Source organism: Triturus cristatus, chromosome 12 (assembly GCF_964204655.1).
Source record: "Triturus cristatus chromosome 12, aTriCri1.1, whole genome shotgun sequence".
In the NCBI taxonomy this organism is placed as follows: domain Eukaryota; kingdom Metazoa; phylum Chordata; class Amphibia; order Caudata; family Salamandridae; genus Triturus; species Triturus cristatus.
The window spans coordinates 284,046,511-284,067,615 of NC_140595.1; the positions used below are offsets into that span (position 1 = coordinate 284,046,511).

Here is a 21,105-nt window from a genome sequence, read left to right on the forward strand (position 1 = left end):
CCTATGCCCGCATAAAGAGCTTAATCTCATATTGTGTTCAGTGAACCCAATGCTTCCTTGAAGCGCTCCCTCACAGAATTCATTCAGTGAGCCCAAGGTGTGCATAAAGCGCTCTGTCGTAGAATTCAGAAAGTGAACACAACACTCGCATGAAGCTCTCTGTGGCAGAATTCATTCAGCAATGCCAAGGCGCGCAGGAAGTGTTGTGAAGCCAAAAGCCGCACGAAAGCACTCCATCGCAGAATTCATTCAATGAGCCCAATGGGTGATGAAGAGCTCAGTTGCAGTGGTCCATCGCAGAAGTAATTGCGGGATCCCAATGTGCGCTTCAGGCGCTCCATTGCAGAATTCATTCAACGAGCCCCACGCGCACCTGACACTCCATCGCAAAATTCATTAAGTGAACCCAAAGCGCGCATGTAGCACTAAATTGCAGAATTCATTCAGAGACACCAAGGCACGCATACAGCGCTCCATCGCAGAATACATTCAGTGGGCCCAAGGCACGTATAAAGCGCTCCATGCAGAATACATTCAGTGTGCCAGATACAGAAAGCACCCGATCATCAAAGAATTAATTGAGTGACCCAAAGTGAGCATGTAGCGCTCCATTTCGGTATTCACTCACTGAGTACAAGGCATGCATGAAGCGCTCTATCGCTGAGACACAGGAGCAGCTCCTCTGAATGCCTTACCCTTCTGCCCTTTCACACTCATTACTTCAAAGGGATGCATTGTTCCCTTTACTAATCTCTGTTTCCTTTGTGACATTGGCAGTTTTTAAATGCGTCGCTTTTAAATAATGAACTATCCGTTTACACAATTAACTTTCTATTGTTTAGGGGGTAACCATTGCCCACAAGTCGCCTCGAGCTGAGCTTGCTACCCCGATACGGGGTTTAAGTGATCGTGATTTTACATGCCTTCCGGACCGGTGACCTTTCACCCTGTATCGGATTAGTCTCTGCACACAAGCATTTGCAATGCAATAGGTCTCGCAGTTACGCGAGTTAAAGCTATTGGCATTGTAAATTACAATGCCTTTTATTTATGTTTTTAAAAAGAAAACAAAAATAAATGGCATTGTCATTTGCAATGCCGATAGCTCAAACGCTCGTCAATGCGAGACGTATTGCATTGTAAATGCTTGTTTTTCTTTTGCAATTGGTTAGCTGTGGAGTTTCGGCCCTAGCTCAGACGGTACCTTGGGAAATCCACCAGACCTGCATTTTTCTGAAAACGAGATGCCAGTGGGGGAATGACTTGTGTGGCTCATACCAGGTTTTTTCTCTCTTGGGAAGCCCTTGCAAACCTCAAACTTTGGTTAAAAATACATATTTGCCGCACATTTGTGGGTTCGTAAGTTTTAGAATCTGATACGTTGGGTGAAACACCCCTTTGTGAGGACTCCCATTGACCTTGGTTTGTTTTGTTCCTGTTGTGGGCACTAGGCCCAGCCACACAAGTGGGGCTGCATTTTAATCAGTACAAGTGGGATAATGCTTGTGGTAGGTATTTTGTGGATTCCTGCTGAGTCGGAAAGTTTCCATCACAGAAATGTAAGGAAAATGAATGATTTTAGGCAAAAGTTGAGTTTTGCAGAGCATTATGAGCAAGGAAACAGTGTAGGCTCCAAGACACACCACCCCGGAATCCTCTGGGTGTCTTGTTTTAAAAAAATGTCTATGGTTGGTAGGTTTGCATGGTTGGCGGCTGAACCCAGCCCCATATTCCGCATCTACGCCTCCCACTTCACTTGTGGAGTTGAAGAAATTTTCGAGCCTCGCTCTCAAAACGGGCATAGTGCACAAACCAAGTATACAGTCATACTGCTATACTTGCAGGGTTTGGATTACACTGTGCTCTGCAGCGGTCATGATCAGAGACCTCTTTTAGCGATTGCAGCGCATGCTACATTTGAATGATAATTCTGCTGCATTGCCCCGGAATCATCCAGATCACGACAGGTTGTTTAAAACTAGGCCTGGTGTGGGGCATTTGTCTGCCAAGTTGCCAGAGGTTTATACTCTTAGAAATAAATATAGCCGTTGATGAGTCCTTGAGCCTCTGCCAAGGGCAGTTGCTGTTCAGTCAGTGCATACTGAGTAAAATAACTTATTGCATCAAGATGTACATTCTCTGGTGGAGCTCTACAGGTTATAGATATAGCCTAAAAGTGTATACAAGGTAGGAATCCTCTCTAAATCCTGTAGGTTGCACTTCCACTCTATGAATCACTGCAAAGATCTTATGGGAGTTTCTCCACCCACTGTTTCATAAAGGTTATAACCTTTATGTGGACAACTTCTATATTATAGTTGAGCTGTTCAGTGAGCTGTACAAAGATGGCACTGTGGCATGCGGTACAGTTCAATGTCGCCGCAAAGGATTCCAACAGGAGCATCTTTATAAGAAGTTCCAAAAATCCAAGTGCACTGTGATGCTTGCTAAGGAACTGCTCGAAATCAAATTCATTACACTCCATGATGAGAGCACTTCCCCCTGTCACAATTTGGGTCAGTTGGCCGAAGTGTACAAGCCTGCCTGTCTTCTTGATTACAACAAGTACATGGGCAGAGTGGATTAGAATGACTATGTACTTCAGCCATGCAATGCAAATCGTAAAACTTGCACATGATATAAGAAGCTGTTTATCCACCTGATCCACTTGGTAACATGCAATGCATATATTGTTTACGTCAGACCACCATAGTAAGACCAATGCTTTCTTTGATTCTTTTAGTTGACCGTCATTGAAAGTCTTATTGCTGAAGATGCCATTTTTTTTTTTTTTTTAACATGTTTTTTATTGCAACATTTTCAGCAACATAACCATCGGGGCAACCGGCACCCCCTACAATCTCCGGTCATATTCCTCGGTTTAGCAACGCACACAGCCATTCAGCCCACATCCCGGAGGCCGGGCGGCATAGATGGATAGTTAAGCAATGGAACACAACTATCGCCTCACAGCGGTGCCTGGTGCATGCCCCATGGGAGCCTCTGCTTTTCTGTCCCACCAGCTACATTCCTCACCCAACTCAGTGTAGCATTACCCTCCCACCGCAGGAACTCCCCCCCCCTCCCATCCCGCCCCCCCCAACTGCTGCTGCTGCGGGCCCCTCCAGTGGTCCCTAACTCTAATTCGTGCCAGCTATCTGGGGTAATTGCTGAAGATGCAATAACCGCCACTTCATCTGCTATAGAGTACATGGCAATGCTGCAGGATCTGCACCTTGTCGACCGTATTCATGCAAATAGCAAGAAAGGCTCAACCATATCTTTGTTGCAGTGTCTGCTCTAAGCAAGGAAAGAGGTAGGAGACTTCTTGCTACTGTCGCCAGTGCCATTTTCAGCCAGGCCTGTTTTCCAATTGCTTTACGTTGTACCAATTTCCCGGGGGAGCTTCCCCCCCTCCCCAAAACACGAAACTCCAAAAAATAGCACCCTCCCCCCCCAAAGGAAATGATGGCCACTACCATTGTTTAGTATTCCCTCGGTAATGTAGAGTGGAGGTTGCCCAAAAAAAGATAATCCAGGGTGTATAGTGTGGTTCCAGCTCGTGCATTTCGGCACATCCACAATCAATAATCCGGAAATCATTTTAGGGAGTCATCGCTGGAAAGAAGAGACTCTCCCCTTTCCAAGGATGCCTAACTCAAACGTGAGGAGGCATGGGTGTTGAAAACCCCACCGGACGCTGGAGCAGAGCACTCACCTCCCTCTCTCCACTCTGGTGAGGATTGGGATATCTGTCTAGATCGCAGTGCGCTGATGTCACTGATGAGCAGGAGGAGGGGCGATGGCAGAAGCAGAAACAATTCCACTTTCCCGGACCCAGGATTTTTAATAAAGGAAACCTCCGGTGCTACGACCGACTTTTCCTTTAAATACCTCCCCAGTGTTAGCCAATGGCCGACGGACACACTGGGGAGGGGGGGAGTGCATGTGTCTGTCAGTTACCGATGCCCTACTAGGATTAATAGTTTTACATTTTTGGTTAGATACCTTTAGGCATGCAGTAATTGGAATAGAAGTAGATTACCTTGCTTATCAGTTTTAGGTCAAGAAAGTCCCACAAGGTGGGTGAGCCACCTGTGTAGTCTATGATTACACAATACAAATGAGGACCAGCTCAATGATGAAGCATGCCAACTATGGATAGGCGAGGGCAAACCGTCCATTTCACTTGGGATTGTTCGGCCCAGGTATTTTTTCCGTGTTATACACCAGTGTGGCTGCTGTTCAACCATGGCTCAAAGTTAGTGGGATGGCGCATCCTAGACTGGAGTGGGAGGAGTAGAGTGTCGTAGAGATGAGTAGAAGGGAGTAGAGTTCAGTGGCAGTAAGTGTCGTAGAGTGGACTGGGGTGGAGTGGATTGTGTTAGTGGGGTGGATTGGAGTGGGTGGGCTGGATTGAAATGGGGTGAGGTGGATTGGAGTGGGATGGATGAGATTGATTTTGGATGGGGTGGATTGGGGTGGGGTGAGTTGGATTAGAGTAGGGTGGTTAAGATTGGGGTGAATTAAAGTGGAGTGGAGAGGGTGGATTGGATTGGAGCGCGGTTGGTTGGAGTGTGGTGGGCTGTATGGATCGGATTGAGTGAGGTGGGGTGGGCTGAACTGTGGTGGGTGGATTGGATTAGGGTGTGGTGGATTGGAGTAGAGTGGGGTGGATTGGACTGCAGTGAAGTTGGGTGGACTGGGTGGGGAGGATTAGATTGGAGTGGGGTTGATTAAAATGGGGTCGTGTGGATTAGAATAGAATGGGGTGGATTGGAGTGGAGTAGATGGATTGGAATTGGGTGGATTGGAATTGGGTGGATTGGAATTGGGTGGATTGGATTAGTGTGGATTGGATTAGTTTGGATTGGATTAGTGTGGATTGGATTAGTGTGGATTGGATTAGTGTGGATTGGATTAGTGTGGATTGGATTAGTGTGGATTGGATTAGTGTGGATTGGATTAGTGTGGATTGGATTAGTGTGGATTGGATTAGTGTGGATTGGATTAGTGTGGATTGGATTAGTGTGGATTGGATTGGGATGGGTTGGATTGAGATGGATTGGATTGAGGTGGATTGGGTTGGGGCGAACTGGATTGAGGTAGATTGGATTGGGGTGAACTGGATTGAGGTAGATTGGATTTGGGTGGGTTGTGGTGATGTGGATTGGAGTGGGGCAGATTGTTTTTGATTGGAGTGGGACAGATTGCTTTGGATTCAAGTGGGGCTGATGAGAGTGGGGCAGATTGTATTGAAGTGGGTCAGATTGTTTTGGATTGGAGTGGAGCCGATTGGAGTTGGGCGGGCTGTTTTGGATTGAGGTAGTGGTGTGGATTGGATTGGGTTGGATTGAATTGGGTAGAGTGGGTTGGATGGAGTGGAGTTGGGTGGATTGGAGTGGGTGGACTGGATGAGGTGAATTGCAGTGGGGTGGATTAGATTGGTTTGGGATGGGGTAGATTGGATTGGGGTGGATTGGATTAGAGTAGTGTGGTTAAGATTAGGGTGAATTAAAGTGTAGTGGGGAGGGTGAATTGGATTGGAGTGGGGTGAATTGGGAGTGGGATGGCTTTGAGGTTAGTGGGCTGGATGGATTGGATTGAGGGGGCGGACTGAACTGTGGTGGGATGTATTGGATTGGGGTAAATTTGAGTAGATTGGGCGGATTGGACTGCAGCGGAGTGGGTGGACTGAAGTGGGGTGGCATGGAATGGAATAGGGTGAATTTGGGTGGGTGGATTGGAGGGGAGTAGATTGTGGTAGATTTATTGCAGTGGGGTGGATTGGCGTGGGTGGATTGGATTGAGGGGTGCATTGCATTGAGGTGGGATGAACTGGATTAGGGTGGATTGTATTGGAGGATGATTGGGGTGGATTGGATTCAGGTAGAGTGGACTGGATGGAGTAGAGTAGAGTGGGGTGGATTGGAGTGGAGTGGGGGGGACTGGATGGGGCGAATTTGAGTGGAGCGGATTGAAATGGAGTGAGGTGTATTGGATTGGGGTGGATTATATTGATTTGGGATGGGTTGGATTAAATTGGGATGCATTGGTTTAGAGTAGGGTGATTAAGATTGAGGTAAATTAAAGTGGAGTGGAGGATTTGATTCGACTGGACTGGGGTGGACTGGACTGGAGTGGGGTGGATTGGAGTGTGGTGGGCTGCACGGATTGTATTGAGTGGGGTGGACTAAACTGGTGGGGTTGGGGTGGGTTGGATTGGAGTGGGGTGTATTAAATTGGAGTGGGTTGATTATATTAGATCGGAGTGGGGTGAATTGGATTGCAAGGGTGGATTGGATTGGTTTTGGATTGTAGTAATTTTTACATTGTTATTGCCAGGCTACACGGGTAGGCCTGATGCCATGTTTGCATTGCTTTTGTAGTGTATGTAGTGTAAGATAAAATAGGTGCTGCAGTCCACTAGTGGCATTTAAGTTCCAGGCCCTGGGTAACATTTTTTACTAAATGCCAGGAACTTGCAGACACGTTAGATATACCAATTAAGAGTATGCAAATTCAGCCATATTTAAAGGGGAAGCCCAGGCACTTTACTGCTGATTAGCAGTGTAGAGTGAACAGAGCAGTAAGCCAGCAAAGTTTCGGTCCAACTGAATGCAAAAAATCCGATGTGACCACACGGAAATGGCAGATTTCATTCAGAAATGTTTTTTAATGTTGTTCTTAAACATTACACAATAGCTTTGCAATAGTGTTTTGTAACCTTTGTGCGTTTCATTCAAGGTATAGATATTTCTTTAAGACCTTTTTTATTTTGAGAATAAAAAACTTGTTTGATAGGTGAGCAAAACCCCTAACCCTCTTCATGCTTTTTGTTTTATAAACATTGAAATATATCAGATTACGCTGTTTGCTTTTTAAATTACATTGACCATCTTGTTTCCATTCTTCTGCATCTATGTGCATTTGATCAAGAGCATTCTGGGAGCATTATATATAGACACAAAATGAATATGTTGCAAACCTGTACATTGTTAGTTGGAGCCTACCAGACAGCGTAAACTGTCTGGTTAAAAAACAGACCTATTGTCAGCTTACCAATATCTTGCAGTGGGCTTAAAGACTGTCCATTGCATACAATTGATAGCCATTGAATCTAATTTGATTTTGCTCTAATGCTGTTCCCTAATCTATCTCTTCCTCCACATTCTGTTATCAAATTGGTATCAACACCATTCCCATAAAACCTGCAGAATACAAAATTCAAATTCCAGACCATTAAGGTTTCTGTAAAATAGAGAAAGATTGTACCCTGCGCTGCATGTCTAATAGTATAGTAATACTTATTGGAAGTGTGTGTGTGTGTGTGTGTGTGTGTATATATATATTATGTTGCTAATACTTCTTAATTTTGGTAGCTACAGTCACAGCATTCTTTTTTTAAACTTTATGTTTTGTACATAGCCTTTAAAACACTTTAGTTTCTCTACAAATACTTCCAGAATCTCCATCTTCTTCCACTCATGCCTTACTTCATTTACACTTCGTATTATTCACACACCTTTAGTTATTGCGAAATGTTCTGATAAGCCTAAATAAAACACGTTACCATCCCAAAGGACATTAAAATTTTCCGCAATTGACAATTAATTAGCTTGTTTCGATGATGACATTGAAGCCGTGGTAATGCTTGTTGTCTTTATACTAAATTAACTGTGGACGCCTGGCTGACCTGTTGGTGCGTGTGGAGAACTGCTGCCCTGACTGCTGCTTTCCTTGCAGCGCCTCGCGGAACCCGCTTCGCAGGTCCCGCTTCGAGGGGTGTGCTGTCCTGGACCTTTGGACCCCTGGAGTTGTTTCCTTGCCAAAGCGGAGCCTGCAGTGGGTGTGAGTGCGCGTGGGCAGGGCTGCGAGCTGCGGGACCGGGACTACATCTCCCAGGAGTCCCCGCCAGCCCTAATTACAATCATCTGGGCCGCTCTCCCTGCCTGCCCCGCCCCCACCAACGAATTTAAAACCTTTGGGACTCCGTTATACTTTGGGACGCCTGGCTGACCTGTTGGTGCGTGTGGAGAACTGCTGCCCTGACTGCTGCTTTCCTTGCAGCGCCTCGCGGAACCCGCTTCGCGGGTCCCGCTTCGAGGGGTGTGCTGTCCTGGACTTTTGGACCCCTGGAGTTGTTTCCTTGCCAAAGCGGAGCCTGCAGTGGGTGTGAGTGCGCGTGGGCAGGGCTGCGAGCTGCGGGACCGGGACTACATCTCCCAGGAGTCCCCGCCAGCCCTAATTTCAATCATCTGGGCCGCTCTCCCTGCCTGCCCCGCCCCCACCAACGAATTTAAAACCTTTGGGACTCCGTTATACTTTGGGACGCCTGGCTGACCTGTTGGTGCGTGTGGAGAACTGCTGCCCTGACTGCTGCTTTCCTTGCAGCGCCTCGCGGAACCCGCTTCGCGGGTCCCGCTTCGAGGGGTGTGCTGTCCTGGACCTTTGGACCCCTGGAGTTGTTTCCTTGCCAAAGCGGAGCCTGCAGTGGGTGTGAGTGCGCGTGGGCAGGGCTGCGAGCTGCGGGACCGGGACTACATCTCCCAGGAGTCCCCGCCAGCCCTAATTACAATCATCTGGGCCGCTCTCCCTGCCTGCCCTGCCCCCACCAACGAATTTAAAACCTTTGGGACTCCGTTATACTTTGGGACGCCTGGCTGACCTGTTGGTGCGTGTGGAGAACTGCTGCCCTGACTGCTGCTTTCCTTGCAGCGCCTCGCGGAACCCGCTTTGCGGGTCGAGCTTCGAGGGGTGTGCTGTCCTGGACCTTTGGACCCCTGGAGTTGTTTCCTTGCCAAAGCGGAGCCTGCAGTGGGTGTGAGTGCGCGTGGGCAGGGCTGCGAGCTGCGGGACCGGGACTACATCTCCCAGGAGTCCCCGCCAGCCCTAATTACAATCATCTGGGCCGATCTCCCTGCCTGCCCCGCCCCCACTAACGAGAGTCTCTATTTTTTCAATCTGTTATTCCCGCTGCGCGGGAGCGCACGCGGGAGCGTCCCGGGACAAGGGCGGGACCGTCTGTGGCCGTCTGGCCGTCAGAGGCCGGAGTAGGCCGGGATGGGCCTACTCTCTTGGATCGTCCATTCGACCCCTGGTCCTATTTTCTGTCACAGCCCCTTGCCGATTATAATCCATCACTCACATTATGCCGGCAAGGGAGAGTACCCCATTGAAGCCGGGAGGAGTTAAAAATAGGACCCTAGAGAATTATTTCTCCCGGGCGGTGGGGGAGGGGGACAAAGAGTGCAACCTGTCCCGGTTAAGGGCAGAACGGAGACGCTCAATAGATAACTTGAAAAACACCCCCCTTGGAGAACAACCCACTACGCCCAGGGAGGAGTTGTCCCTAATAGATGATGTCCCACTCCTGCTGAGGGATTGTATAAACACTCCACCAGTGGCAGCCATGAGTATAGTCCCAGCTACCAGTCCAAGCCCTACAAGGGTGACCATTGATTTAGTCTCCCAACCCCCCCCAGCCTCTAAGGCTAGGAAAGCTAAACCCAAGCCAGTTACTACACAAGGAGCACCGGGGCCCCCTCCTAATAAACGTAGGAGGAAATCGAAGGGAGCCCAGCGAAGGAGTAAATCCAAGATCTCTCACTCGGACTTTGGGAAATCTTCAAAACCCCCCGTATTAGCAGCGAAATTACCGGCTGAATCACACCCCAAACCTATTGCCCGGGAGGATCTAGCTCCTGCCCTGATAAAAGACATAGGAACTAGTACCGCTAATGTCCCCCTCTCTGTTGTCCCGCTTGGAAACCTGGAATTCTTGCTAAGGTCTCTATTACTACCGATTAGCGAGAGTATAAAAAAGATTGAGATCAGACTAACTATTCTGGAGGCCACACTAGGTAGTCTGAAAATCCCGGCTGGTCATCAGGGAAGGCATCTAGAATCTACCCCCGCCACAATAGCCCCTCAACAGCCTGTAAATAGTGCAGCAAACTTAGTCCCTCTACAAGCCGCAAATGCGGCGGCCCCGCAAAAACCCCTAAGGCCCAAGCCTGCATCAACTAAGCCCCTTAACTCTAACATGCCTACTCCTCCTTCAGGCCCTGTTCATCCGGCACAGCCGGTAGATAGTACCACACCGACTCCCCTAATGAAGCTTCCCTTGAGACCACGCAGACCTAACCTACCCCCAGAGACTAATGATCTCACTGTAGTCATGGCGGGTGTCCCCTCACTCGAAGAAGGTGAAACTGAGGATTTTTGTGCCCTGAAAAGTAGGGTAATTAAGTGGTTAAACATAAATAGACCCCTCCCGACACACCTTAATAACGAAATCATAATGGTAAGAAGGGTGCCATGGGTGGGGAGAACATACAAATCTATTATAGGGGACTGCATATTGGTGAGTTTTAGGGACACAGGAACGGTGTCCTACATATGCCAAGGGAAGAATAGATCCAGAGAATCCACTATCCAAACCCTTCGTGTATCTTTCTTTTTCCCCATTATTCCAGTCCCATTGCAGCCGCCCCAAATTCATGACAACTGGGAGAGGGTTGGCAGGAGGGGGAGACACTGGGCCTTCAACCCTAGGCCATTATTTGGCCGACCAGAACCACTCTTGCACACCTATAACCGGTTTACTTGCCTGAACGGTCTAGAGGGGGTGGATTGACAAACAGATAATGTCCCCCAGGGTCACATGGATAAGGGCGTTTTGGTAGAGGTGGCGGAGGAGCAAAACTCTCAGGCTCAGCAAACTCTACCGAGTGGTGTGGGGATTTCCATGTTTGCTGAACCTAACGCTACAGCCATAGAAGGTATAGGAGGGGGACATGGGCTGGCTACGCAAGGGTCATTACAGGAGATACCATCAAGGCCCCAGGGGGGTTCAAGACGGAGGGGAGAGGGAGTGAGATTCATCTCCTGGAACGTAGCAGGCATAGCGGGCAAATTTAATAACAAGGAATGGGTTGATTTTATTAGAAAATTTCAAGTTATATGTGTACAGGAGACATGGGCCTTGGTGAATAATTACCATCTACAGGGGTACAAGTGTTTTTTTTGTCCCCGCCGGAAAATCCAGATCAGGGAGAGCAATGGGCGGTTTGTCCATCTACGTAGATTTAGACCTCCCAGGCTCCTGGTCCTCCCCAGATTGGAACTCACATGGGATTCAGGTAGTTCGGTTCCTCGGAAAGGGGTTAAGATTTTCTGTTCTTAACATCTATAACACTGAGATAGTAAACAACCATATCCCGCTACTAGCTGAACTAGACCATAGGCTGGGACAAGAAACAACATTCCAAAATAAGGGGCCGCCGCACGGGCTGCTTTTAGTGGGAGACTTTAATTGCCACCTCTGTCCGGCACTGGTCAAGGTAAACACAGACTGGTCACAATGTCCAATGGAGAAGGGTCCGCATTTTTCTCATACGCCTACTGGGTTGGCTCTTAGGTTGCTTCGGCTTAAGTACGACCTAGAGCATACCATTAATATGATAGACCCACAGTCGGATGGTTCACTCCCACCAACTTTCAAGGGCAGGGGTTGCTCATCTATTATAGATTATATTTTGGCCTCGAGATCCCTGATAAACAAAATAATCAGTGTAGGGATAGATTGGAGCAGTTTTAGTGACCACAGTCCCCTTGTTTTGATGCTCTCGTATAGGGTGGGTGCTGGAACTAGAGTCCACCGCTCAATTGAGGAGAGGGTCACAGATCAAGGTAGGAGACTGAAATGGTCCAAAATAGATGGGGTAAAGTTTTATAAAACTTTGGGCGACAAGGGCCGACTAGCCATTAACGACTGTCTAGACCTAGAAGTCCAGGGACCAAGGGTACTGGAAGCATTTGACCAGATTGCTAACCTGGTCGATGGCCTACTTAGGACCAGTGCGCCCACATGTAATCTGGTAAATCACCGGTGGTTTGATAAAGACTGCTCTAAGGCACTGAGGGAGTTGAAATGCTCCCTTAAGCTAAAACCAAGGGACCCTCAAAAAATCAAGGGGTGCAGAGAAAAATATAAAAAAGAGACCAAAAGGAGGAAACTTGCCCTGCAGGCAGAAGCTTGGGCAGACTTAAGAGAGGCAGGCGAAAGAAGGGATCTAGCGGGATTTTGGAGAATCATTAATAAACCGACCTTTCAAGAAAATGATTCCCCAGAGATAGGGGTTAACATCCTCCCGGAGCAGTGGGTCACACACTTTAGGGGTCTATATAACCATGAGCCCGGTATCCATGTAGAGTCACCCGTAACCACAAGCCAGGTTCCCTCAGTAGTATTCACTCTTAAGGAGATTACTGCAGGGATGGAGGGTCTGACTAAAAATAAAGCCCCGGGGCCGGATGGAATTCCCCCTGACCTGTTTCTTAGTAATATAGAACTATGGGCCCCGCTGATGACCAGGGTCATAAATACTGCGACCATTTGCGGCCTGCCACCATCCTGGTCTAAAGCGATCATCGTGCCAATCTTCAAAAAGGGCAATAGGGATGACCCCAAGTGCTACAGGCCCATTTCCCTGATTGACGTATCGGCTAAACTTTTGGGTAGGGCAATCCTCAACAGACTGTCCGAGTGGTCCGAAGAGAATAACATCTTCTCGGACACTCAATACGGGTTTAGGACAGGGAGGTCCACCAGTGACCAATGCCTGAACCTTTACATGCTGACTGCCAAATATACTCTGGCCAGTGATGAACCCATTTATATGGGATTCATGTATCTGGCAGCAGCATTCGATCACGTCAATAGAGGAAAGCTGTGGGATATGATGTTAAGCATGGGGATTGAGAGTGGTTTAATTACCATATTAAGGGAATTACACAGCGACACCACGGCCAAGGTTCGATTTAATAGGGAGGGAGGATTGTCTGACTCTTTTCCCTGTAAGAGTGGAGTCAGACAAGGTTGCATTCTTGCCCCTTTTTTGTTCTCCCTTTATATTAATAACCTGGAGCAGTTTCTCTTGGGGTTAAAGGCAGATTCCCCAAGGGTCGGGGCGCGGCATATTCCTGTTCTGCTTTACGCAGATGACGCGGTTCTGCTTGCACGCACACCTCGAAGCTTACAAATCCTGATAGACGGGTTTGTTAGGTTCATGAGTACACTGGATCTATCTGTCAACCTGGGCAAATCATATGTACTCCTGGCCGGCAAAAAACCTTCCTCTAAATTTACTTATACAATAGGCACCCATACTTTAGAGGAGGTCAAAACGTTCTCTTATCTTGGAGTAACCTTTGATGGTGCTTTGCAGTTTAACTCTTTAGTGGTGGAACGTTGTAGCAAAATGATTGCCTCTAATGGGGCTATAGCTGGATATGGCAGGAGGCTAGGTAGATGGAGCCCGGAACAGGTGATGAACTTGTATGGCTCCGTATCATGCTCCAAAGTAATCTATGGGGCAGAAGTATGGGGCTTTGTGAACACCACTAGAATTCAACAGGAAGAAAACAAATATCTGAAATCTATCCTGAGGGCACCACCAAGTACCGCTGGAATCATAGCTCATAGGGAGCTAGGGAGACCATACTTGGATGACCTGTTAAAACTTAGGCCAATTGTGGCCTGGCTAAAAATATGGGTTAATCCAGATGCGCATCTAAGCAGAGAAATTTTATTGGACTGCTTAGATAGGACCCATTGTATGCGCATCCCCTGGCTTAAATATGTAAGAAACACCCTTGAAGATTTAGGCTTTGGAAACCTCTTCACGAACCCCACATCAATTTCAGCCCAGCACAAGAAACAAGTAGGGGAAATTTTCCTAGAGCGGAAAACCCAATGTAGAGCTGAGGCTGAAGGTGTTAAAAAGACTGTGAGGGCTCATAATCTGGTAAAGAGTGTGGAGGGTATGGAGCCTTATCTGTATCTTGTGCATAATGCACAGGATAGATTTCTTATGTGCCGTTTTAGACTGAATTTACTTCCTTTTATGTTGGCCTCACCAGCAGGTTTCACCACGTCAATTGAGCAGAAGGGACCCTGCGGCTGCGACAACAGGTCTCCGCAGGATTCCCTTCATTTTGTTTTGCTCTGTCCCTATTTCTCTATGCCCAGGCGCAGATTTCTTGTAAATATTTTAAAAAAAGCCCAACAGGAACGTGCCAGGGATGCATTAGTCTTTTTGCAAAAAGCCTCTGATCCACTAACATTGTGCTGTATTATGAATTTTATTAAGGTTGCGGTCCGATTAAAGATGACTAGGGGAGAGGAATGAAAGACTTTGGATTTTCCTTTTTTATGATCCTGTATGTCGGTATCTCTATTTGCACTAACTTTGTATAAGGATCTTGATTAATGTTTAATGACTTTTTATCCATGTATATATATGTGCTTTTATGGTGTTTTTTAATCACTGAATAAAGATTTCAAAAAAAAAAAAACTGTGCTGGAACTGTAGCTGGCTGATTGGGGTAATTAGCAGTGCATGGCGAGGGTGCGAGATATAGTTACCATACGGCACAAGTTATAGTTACTTGAAATAAATAACTATAAAAGCTGAATTTCTATGGTTTTGTGCGTTTAGAATCTGAGCCTAACAATAACATGTTTTAAAAACCAAAATATAAATAAAAGGCATTGTCACAATGCCAATAGCTCAAACTCGCATAAATGCAAGACCTATTGCATTGCAAATGCTTGTCCTTAAGTTCTGCATGAGCTGTATCTTGCTCTGAAATGTTAACAGTCCGCTGAGTAGCCTGTCGCTGGTACTACGAGCAGAAGAAACAATGCAGGGTTCCCCTCCTCACCTCCCTTTGTTATGTTTAGATTTCTCCAGATTCTATGTTGTTGCAGGGAGTCCCCTCCTTCGCTACTTTAACATTAGGACTTTTAAAGCTTTCCGTTTATAGAAGTAAGGACGCCGCTTCCAAAGCGGAGGTATTTTAATCTATTAACAGCCAACATAGCCTGAAATAAAGTAAACCGATAGCTGTGGCACATTTCAATGCACTTCACATTCTCCATACATTACAAGTGGCACCACCACAACAGCACTGAGCACTTAGAGGAGCTAAAAGAGTTAGGAAGTCTCCAAACACCAGAAATCGGAAACCTCACAGGCAGTACAAGCACACTATGCAAACACTGAACTAAAACAGAAACCAACGAGGCTGAGGAAGGGGATTGGAGCCTGGGACAGGTGAAGAAAGAAGCATAGCCCACAGGAGCTAGGAGGTATGCCGCGGATGCAGCCTCACCAGCATATGATAAAGATAGCATGCTTCAACGGTGCCGACTTTATGTCAAGGCGAAGAGCTGAGATCTTCAGCAACAAGCCCATTGAAGTAGTACGGCGGAAGGGGTGAGGGGTAGGGGGTGCTAGTACACGAAATTGAAAAGGTTGTAGCAGGAAGGTTTACCACCAAATTCGTAAAAAAGCATTTGCTTTTTAGATAGCAGGCTGTTACCATACTGTAAATTAATTAAATAAAGAAGCGCGGCCCCCTAAGCGAAAGCCAACTACGGTGTATATCAAATAAATAAAGCTGCGTGGCTGCTAAAGTGAAAGCAGACCGCGTTGTAAATCACCAAAAATTACATAACAATGTAAAAGGAGGCTGGCGCTGCCAATTAAATAAATAAAGCAGTGCGGCCGCTAAAGCGGCCCACGCTGCAAATTACAAACAAAAACATAACCAAAATGTAAAATCAGGCTGCGGTGTTGTGTGGGTGGAATAGGTTAAGACCATTCAAGAAAATAGCGCTCAGCCACTAGATAACTCAGACGGTGTGACAAGCCAAGTAAATGGTCCAGTCCTTAAGGGCGGTAACAAACGGAGACAAGGCGGTTCCAAGGAGGGACTAACAAGCCTACTTACGAAGCAGAAGCCAGCATTTATGAAGGGCAATGACATAAGCCAATGACAAATATGGGCGGAGAGTGGGAGATGCTTCAAGAGCATTCCCTAATACAGCATGCCTCGCAGAGCGAGCAGCGCATGCACGCTGCCCTTAGGCTCGACCTAAAAAGCAAGTCAAGATAGCACAATAGTAGGCTTGACAATCCAGGAACTGAAAGTGGCAGCATACCCATTTTCAGAGAGACAACAGTCTGGCGACGGGCAAAAGAGTCTCGTGGAATGACTGTAAGACCACTGCATGGTGTGTTGAGGGATTCATGGTGGTTTGGTATTGGCGAACCAGTGATCTAGTAAGCAATGAAAGGTTGAGTGGGCTGGCATTATAACCCTTACTGAATCACGATGAGTACTCTTTTGGTGTGTGGAAAGTACACCACGATTTACTCTATGATAAGCCTTATTGGGGATCCGGTGGGAAGTCCTAAAATGGAGATTATAACCCTTACGCCTTATTGGGTATTTATTTAAAAAATGTATAATTTGCTCACATACATATTAGTGCGTTTTGGATCTAGGATTCAAGACAATACGATGGAACACCACAGGACTATAAGCAAAGGAGCCTGGTTTTTAACAACTTCCTGAAGAAAAAGTGTCTGTCAGACAAACTGATGTAATGAAAGAGAATTTCAGATGTTTTTCTTTTTTTGTTTTGCTGTAATTCTTTTTATTGAACAAATGCTCAGCAACACACTTCAGATATACAGGATTATCTGGATAGTCACAGTGAGGGTATTGGATTTGTTGCACATGTTCAATACTGTCATTCCATTGCATTACAATGACATCCCATTGCATTTGTGAAGTCCCATAGCGCCTCCCCTCCTGTAACATCATCTACAGTTGTAACATTTCAGAACCCTCTATTATCCACCCACTGGACCCATACTTTACCCCACACTTTACCCCACTTCCTTGGGCTCTAACGGCTTTGGTACACCACTTTTTCAGCTGCGCAGCATCAGTCGAGATCCGCATTCCACTCCGCGACCCCCGGAGGCTGTGTCTCTCTCCACACCCTTGCAGTATTTCTTTTTGCCACTATATCTAAGACCATAAGCCATATCCTTGAGTATTTCGGCCATGGGTCGTCCTCTGTCACACACAGAATATGCCATTGAGCCGCTTATGTTGATGTCTTGAACCACCACGTCAGAAATGACCCACACTATCTCATTCCAGCATTGCTGGATTCGAAGGCAATGCCCATAATGTGTGTAAGAAAGTGCCCACTTTTCCACTGCCCCTTGTACAATTAACGGGATCACTGTGGCCCATGCGGTGAAGCAGTGCTCTAGAGGTGTACGATCTGTTCAAAACTCGGAGTTGTATAAGGCAAAACCATGCTCTTACAACTCCCTCCCTGGGACTGTATTGCCTCTGCCCAATCGTCATCCTTTAATATGCATCCGGAGAGCTCTTAGGGGGTGTGGAGTATTGTTCATTATCTTTTTATATATCAGGGAAGTGCCATTATCAGGCATTGGATCTAATAATACCCTATTCTCAAGTGGTGTGTACTCTGGTATTTGTTCACCTCCAGGATATGGCCACGCTATGCGTATTTGTTGCAAATTTTGGAACTGTTCCGTGTCTGCATCTGGTACTCTGCTTTTAAGTCTGTAAATTCTACAATCTTTTGTCCTCTCCAGACGTCTCCTAAGTAGTCAATCCCTAGAAGTCCCCATTGACGGAAGCCCTTCAGTCCACCAACCTCCCGTAGATGGTCGCTGTCCCACAAAGATGTCCTTTCTCTTAGCTTCCCTTCCCAGCTCAGGAATTTTGTCGATTCCTTCCATAAGCGTGCTACTGTTTGTGTATGTGATGGTAACTGTTTTTCTACAGTATAGTGCCGCAGGATACCTTCTCCATCCCATCGAATGGTGGTCGACTCTGTAGGCAGGTTCCTTACATCCTGCAAATGCCCAGGCATTAAATGTGATCAGCTGCGCGGCCCAGTAATATTTCCTGATATCGGGAATTGCCAGAGTTCACTTGAACAGTCCCCTCTGTATCTTGTGCAGACCTATCTTAGAACTTCCCCCCCATCCCATAGAAGCTGTCTTATTTTGTTGTCAAGTTTCTCTAAAACATCTGGTGGTATCCCACTGGGCGTGTTTTGGGGGACATATAGTAGACACCTCAATGCCATTATTTTAAACAGGGCAGCTCTTCCTATGAATAACAGTGGCAATTGTCTTAAATGACTCACATCCCAGCGCAGTCCATTCAGTCGTGGAAATAAGTTGTCGGCCTGGAACTCGTTATCTTTCTTCGAGATTGTTATGCTCAGGTACTTACATATGTGTTTAATCAATAAGGCTTGTCCACTGGATGGCAGAGTCGGTGTGGCCCCAGCCAACACAAATAGTAGGGACTTGTCCCAATTTATCTGATAACTGGAGTAGCTGCCAATCAATTGGAATATATGAAGTATGCGACCAATCGAGAACTGGGGGTTTGTGGCATATAACAAAATATCGTTGGCATATAATGATATCTGCTCTTCTCAGCCACCCCCGTTATTCCTCATATCAGTGGGTCTCCCCTAATCCATGCTGCTAGGGGCTCCAGCATCAGGGTGCATAGCATGGGAGAGAGTGGGCATCCCTGCCTCGTACCTTTGTATAAAGCAACGGGCCTTGACACCACCCCATTGACTGGCCAGCCGGTTCGTATACAGGAGCCAAACCCAGGGCAGAACTTCGGGCCAAATCCAAACCTGTCTAGCACCGCAAATAAGTATGACTATTCAATACTGTTAAACGCTATACGGGCATCCAACAATAGTTGCACTGCATCTTCTTCTGCTCAGATTAAGCCTGGTGCTTCTATGGGACATAAATCCTGATTAAGCGGGGCGTATTATAGATGTTATCACCCCACTAAGTCTGGTCACTATTACCGTGGCTAACACCTTCTCCTCCACGTTCAATAGTGAGATTGGCCTATATGAATTACAGTGTTCAGGGGGCTTGCCCTTTTTGGAATGACTAGAATTGTGGCCAGCCATTGGTCAACTGGAAAGTCTTCCTGTTCCAATATCTCCTAAAACATATTGAGCATATATGGTGCCACCACCGTTCCAACTCCCTTGTACAGTTCAGCCGGCAGGCTGTTCGGTCCAGCCGCCTTTCCCGACCGCAGGTTACTATTGGTGGTTGTTTGCACTTCATTTGTGCTAGGATTCATCCCAATCCAGGGCTATTTGATATTGACTCAAACTCCCTTGGACACCGATCGAATTTACAGATTCGGCTGTCTGTTCATCTTTTTGTCCTGAAGAAGACCCGTACTGACCATCACTTACTAATGCTCCAGTTAGGGTCGAAACGTCGACGGTTTTTACTGTCCATTTTTCTGTTAGTCTCCCAAGCTCAAAATTATCGTGAATTGAGTCCTTAGCTGGAGATACTCAGGCCATTTTTTTAAATTGGACTTTGTCAAATGTTGGTATATGTAAATATTTGTCCATCATGTATGATTATCACTTCTTTGTATAATGCACTGATCTTGTCACTTTTTGCACTTTATTCACATTATCACTATCAATAAGTGTCACTTGCATCGTTAAATTGATTGAATTCCCCGACAGCCTCTACCTATGGTAATTAATTTAATCAAGTCTTTTTGTACTGAATAAAATACTGTATGTTGAAACTTAAAAAACTCAATAAGAGTGTTAATTGTTTTTGATCATGCATGATCTTACAGCTTGATTTGTGTTATAGTGCTTGTTTGAGATTTATATCCTTTAGACACAAAGAGATTGTATTCACCCGGCAGAACCAAGTTTTGTTTATTATATTTATGCCCAGGTTCAAGGGATACTGGGTAAACCCCTTTTTGCCTTACTGCAGGTCTCTAATAGCACGTCCTATGTCCTCCACGGTAACATCCTTGTAAATCTCTTCATGATTTGTTAGTGACAACGTGGGGAGGCAAGCATCTCGAAGGAGTTTAGCACAGTCTGTCTCTGTTCTACTCTAAGCTGACGTATACAGGTACTCATAGTGGTTCGCGAATGCTGCTGCTATCTCCTCTCTTGTTCTATAAGTCTCTCCATGAGTAGTACGGACCTCTAGCACCCAGTTCCGCTCTTTGTCTCTTTTCCAGCCAGTCCATCTGTTTGTTGGCTTTATCTCCAACCTCATAAAGTCATCTCTGAGTCGCCCTGGCTTTCTCCTCAGCTATATCCCTCATTTCCTTTTGTTTGGTCCGAATGTGTTCACTAACCTGTACCCTGACTCCCTAACTGTGGTTTCTAGCCTAGTAATTTCCTTCTCTATGCCTTCATATACCATACCTTGCCATCCGCCGCAATTGAGTGTTGCAGGGAAAAGCATTGAGTATATAATGTCCTTTATCTGAAGAGCTTTTTTCACCTCCAGGAAACTCTGTCTTTTCTGTTGTACATTTAGGATAAAGTCTGGGAAGAAGGTAATATCAGTATTTTTGTATTTAAGCGGCAGGGCGTTCCGGGCAGCTTGTAGGATTACATCCCGGTCGCAACAAATAAATATTCTCGCTATTATGGGGTGCGGAAATAGGAAACAGAGAAATAGTTAGACGGGCCTCGGTGCAGGAGCATATTAGTTATTATATCCTCCACGAATAGGTCCGCTGCTGGCCCCTATGCTTTTTACGGCACCCAGATTATTTGGACGTTATTGTGTCAGCAGCAGCCCTCCTGATCTTCCAGCCTGGCCTCTAGGGCTAGGGCCTTAGTTGTTACGGTTAGTTCATGAATCTGTTTCTGGGGAGCTTTCTTGTCTGTTACCAGGCCAGTTGTGACCCCCTGAAAATTTCAGATCTTGGCTGCCTGACAGGAGAGAGCTCGTCCCCCTTGGCAAATCTTCCTAACGTTATGTATAGATGAGCCAATGCTGACAGTAGTGTCAGGACTATACAGAGTTTATGAACTAATGAGGCCATTGCTTGCATAGAGCTTTGTGAGAGAAGCATATCATTTTGAACACAAATCTTAAAATGACAGACTGTTGCACTGCTCCATTACCTGCTGAAAATTAAAATACCTGTGGCAATATATATATAAAAGTGTTTTCTAGGATAATTTTTATTTCTACTTTAAAAGAAAACCAGGTTTTCTAAAAGTTTGGTTCATATAATCAACATGCAGAGTAGTTTATATTTTTGTTTTCTTATACCTATTACAGTTGCTTTTGAAAGTTTTTTAAATCAATTAAGAGGCATAAGCAACCAGACTATTCTTTAAATCCTCCTCCATTGATTATTGCTCCC

At 46.2% G+C, this 21,105-nt stretch overlaps 1 protein-coding gene across 2 annotated transcripts in view; it reads left to right on the forward strand.

Moving 5' to 3' along the window:
- The window catches only part of PRCC (proline rich mitotic checkpoint control factor), a 147,024-nt gene that overhangs the window by 12,485 nt on the left and 113,434 nt on the right, over positions 1-21,105 (forward strand). The gene's annotated exons all lie outside the window — the stretch shown is intronic.